The sequence below is a fragment of the Chiloscyllium plagiosum genome, chromosome 33, assembly GCF_004010195.1.
Source record: "Chiloscyllium plagiosum isolate BGI_BamShark_2017 chromosome 33, ASM401019v2, whole genome shotgun sequence".
Lineage (NCBI taxonomy): Eukaryota > Metazoa > Chordata > Chondrichthyes > Orectolobiformes > Hemiscylliidae > Chiloscyllium > Chiloscyllium plagiosum.
The window spans coordinates 42,617,002-42,621,384 of record NC_057742.1 but is presented as its reverse complement, the minus strand read 5'-3'; the positions used below and the strand labels follow the sequence as shown (position 1 = coordinate 42,621,384).

The 4,383-nt window shown below is 45.8% G+C and overlaps 1 long non-coding RNA gene across 1 annotated transcript in view; it reads left to right on the top strand.

Moving 5' to 3' along the window:
• LOC122540047 overlaps window positions 1-630 on the top strand; it is a 23,917-nt gene extending 23,287 nt beyond the window's left edge. Inside the window, exon 3 of the long non-coding RNA XR_006309232.1 lies at window positions 339-630. This is a non-coding gene — a long non-coding RNA (uncharacterized LOC122540047). The remainder of the gene's footprint in view (window positions 1-338) is intronic.
• The last annotated feature ends 3,753 nt before the right edge of the window (window positions 631-4,383 follow it).

Sequence of the window (4,383 nt, the reverse complement as noted above, 5' to 3'; positions counted from 1 at the left end):
TCAGGGAGTGTGTGGTTATATGTGTGTGGGGAGTGGGTGTGTGTCTGTGTGTGTGTGGGGGGGGGGGGAGTGTTCAGGGAGTGTGTGGTTATATGTGTGTGGGGCTGGTTGCTGGAGGGCCTTTCAGTTTACATTGTTACAGGTTACGAAGTCCCGTAATACTGAGAGACCTACCTGCCTGGGTATCTGTCAGCCCCGGGTCTGTCCCTGAATGTTGGACAGGGTTGACTTGAATGTGGACCTATCCTCATGAGCAGGTGGGTGTGCTGCACTTGGAATTCCTGCTCCTGATTCTCTGATGAAAATGCTGACTATTAACTGCATTTTTCTCTTCACAGATGGTGCAACAACCTACTGAGCATTTCAGCATTTTCCAGTTTGACTTTGGAAGAGAGTGGGCTGCATTGGCCTGAAGAGCAGAGTGACATTCGAATTGAATGGGGTGGTATTGGCTGGGAACCTGTCTTGCTTTTACTGTGAAGTTTCCTGATCCTCTTCTGTTATTGGCTGTAAGAGTCAAGTGGAAATGCCATTGATGTTAACACATCACAGCTGGAGATATTCCTAATATGCAATGTATATACAGATTACAAACCATACCAATGGTCATTGTGCAAGGTGGCACGGTGGCACAGTGGTTAGCACTGCTGCCTCACAGCGCCAGAGACCCGGGTTCAATTCCCGCCTCAGGTGACTGTGTGGAGTTTGCACGTTCTCCCCGTGTCTGTGTGGGTTTCCTCCGGGTGCTCCGGTTTCCTTCCACAGTCCAAAGATGTACAGGTCAGGTGAATTGGCCATACTAAATTACTCATAGTGTTAGGTGTAGGGGAATGGGTCTGGTGGGTTGCTCTTCGGCGGGTCGGTGTGGACTTGTTGGGCCGAAGGGCCTGTTTCCACACTGTAAGCAATCTAATCTAAAAAAAGGGTTTAGGACCCTGGAGCAGCCTTGTGGTGATGTCATGATGCTGCACCTCACTGAGTATAAATACAACAGTGTGGTCAGAGTTCGCACGCTCTAAACTAAAAACTATATCAGACTATTCTAGTGAAGCTTGAGAGTCCAGCTACCTGAACGTACACCAAAGATAGATTAGTCCCTACCTAATGTGACTCTAAGTCAGAGTCTGGTATATCAATGATTACCGTGTGTAGCAGTGTTTAGGTGCTATCTATAGCTGAAGATAGTTGTTGTCTTTGACCACTCTGTCTCAAAGCCAAATGCACCATGTGACATCAAACCACATAACAATGGAATAGACCACAGTGAGATTTCAGGTTTTCAAGAGAATTTTTAACAATTTATTCTTAGGATTTGGGCATCACGAGCAAGGCTGACTGATCACCTCACTCTCATTTTATTTAAGGTCTACAGTATGGAAAAAGGCCTTTCAGCTCAAATGCCCACGCTGCCCCGTTTTTACAAGTAATGTAGTCCCATTTGCCTACATTCGGTCCACATCCCTCACTACCTATCCCATCCATGTACAACATTGTACTCGCTTCCACCACTTCCTCTGGGCAGTCTATTCCAGACTCTGTCTGAAAACATTGCCCCCCTGGACCCTTTTGTATCTGGACCCTTGCTGTCTAGTTTTAGACTTGCCTACGATGGGGAAAAGCTGTCGGCTACCTACCTTATCTATGGTTCTCATGATTTTGTAGACCTCTATAAAGTCATCCTTCAGACTCCTACTACTCCAGGGAAAAAATGTCCCAGTTTATCCAACCTCACTTTATAACTCAAACCTTCTAGTCCAAGTAGCATTCTTATAAACCTTTACTGAATTCTTTCTAGTTTAATAATATCATTTCTATAGTACAGCGACTAGAACTCCACGCAGCACTCCAAAACTGGCCTCACAAATATCTAGCACAGTTGCAACAAGACATCCCAACATCTCTACTCAGTCTTCTGACCAATGAAAACAAGTATGTTAAAAGCCTTCTTCACTACCCTGTCTACCTGTGCCTCCACTTTCAAGGAGCAATGAACCTGAAACCCTCGATCTCTTTGTTCGATACCACTCCCCAGGGCCATACCATTATCTGTATAAGTTCTGCCCTCATTTGTCTTATCGAAATGCAGCATCTCGCAGTTCTTTAAATTAAAATCCATCTGCCATTCCCCAGCCCATTGGCCCATCTGATCAAGATCTCTCTGCGCTCCCAGAGAGACCTTCTTCATTGTTCACTATAGCACAAATCCTGGTCTCATCTGCAAACTTACTGCATAAATTCTCAGCCAAATCATATATAAAAATATAAATGATGGATAACAGTGGACCCAGCATCATTCCCTCTGGCAGACTGCTGGTCACAGGCCTCCAGTCAGTCTTCTACTGTCAAGCCAATTTTGTATCCAATTGGTTAGATCTCTCTTGGATTCCATGAGATTTAACCTTTCTCTCAACAATCTACCAAGCAGTAACTTGTCAAAGGCCTTGCTAGAGTCCATGCAAATAATCTCTACCACACTGATCTCATCCACTGTCTTGGTCACACCTTTGAGTTGTTTTGAAAAGTTGCTCCTGAGAATGTGATGGGGGTCTTCAGTTTAAGAAGCTGATATCCCTGTGGGGAAGATGCTTCATGAAGAGTACCCGTACATATTTTCGAGTTAAATATTTGAAAATGATTGCAGCAAATAACTACAGGAGGCGTTTGGCATCCTTTTTGTGATTTTGATTTCAATTGACTTCAATGGAAATAAATACGATGAAACGCGTAAAACTGGCTGTCATTTCACTCTCACTCATTTCACACATTTACACAAAATCACCCTGTGTTAATGGAACTGTGCTCCATCAACTGTTTTAAAACTGGAGTCTTTCACAGTATATTTGAAATAGATTAACACCTCCACTAAAGCAGCATGACATTTCACACCAACATGCATTTATAAAGTATCTTAGAGCAGAAAACAACTCAAGCTGCTTTACCGAGGCGTGAGGAGAATACTAACACATTTCACCCATCTGTTAATACCAATGACAGCTGGATATATCTTCAACCTCACTCCACCAGGTACTGTTCATGTCATCGTACTGGCTGAACAATGAGAGAAGGATTGTTAGAATTACCACCAAAAACTTAACTTAGCCTCTTGTCAGAATAGGACAAAGTGAGGACTGCAGATTCTGGAGATCAGAGTCGAGAGTGTGGTGCTGGAAAAGCACAGCAGGTCAGGCAGCATCTGAGGAGCAGGAGAAACGATGTTTCAGGCTGGAGAGCTTATCTCACAGCCCCCCTGGCTCCCAGCCTCATTCCTGATGAAGGGCTTATGCCCGAAACGTCGACTCTCCTGTTCCCTGGATGCTGCCTGACCAGCTGTGCTTTTCCAGCAACACTCTCTCGACTCTTGTCAGAATACTCCATTGCTTTTTCATGTTCCTTTCCCTCCCACTGGTTGTTACCAAGTATAACCTATGAGCTTTGCTTTGACAGCAACAAGGCTTGTAGTCAGAGCTCCTGATAGTGCTGGTGTAGATAACACAGGGAAGGCTGCACCAGGCAGCAGTGTGGCTGCTGGAGAAGTTGACAGGCTTGTGAAAGCTGGTCTTGGAATTGTGCTTCACAGTGTAACTTGGAGACTGTCTCCTTTTGTTCTAAGACCCTGTGATTAGTTCCAGAGGTCCTCACACTTAGTGTCAGTGAATTCATTCAAATTGAGGAAAGCCAGTCGGTTCATTCACTGATGGTGAACTTTATCCCAGTCACGGGGACTCCTGGCAGTGTTTGTATCTAATCCTCACTCACAGGGCTTTGAGGGGGGATTCCCATTTCCACATCCTCATTTTCAATGCTGTAACATTCAGCAACTGCTTCTGCCTCAGTGTCAGTGTGAGCTCATGTTTTAAACAGTGCACCAGTTTATTGGGCTGTTAACGTGGACCAATTTATCACTTTCTTGCTGTCTCCTGAGAACGGTCTCAGGTGACCAAACCTGAAGGTCTTCTGTTTGCAGCCCTAACTCAGCCACCACTGGCTCATAGACGGAGTGGCCACAGGCTGCCGCAGTGCCACTGCCAGGTTATTGTGGAGGACATGGTTGGTCACATTTACAGGCAGAGTGAGGACAGTCCCATAGCCCGAAACATACTCACACTGTACATACAGCAGTAAAGGAGGGTGGGCTTGAACTCGCCTTCAATCCAGTGAAAGTGAGGACTGCAGATGCTGGAGATTAGAGTCGAGAGTGTGGTGCTGGGAAAGTACAGCAGGTCAGGCAGCATCTGAGGAGCAGGACAATCGACACTTTGGGCAAAAGCCCTTCATCAGGAATGAGACTGAGAGCCTCGGGGGTAGAGAGATAAATGGGAGGGGTGGGGTGGGGCTGGGGGTAGGTAGCTGAGAGTGCAATAGGTGGATGGAGGTGGGGGTGAA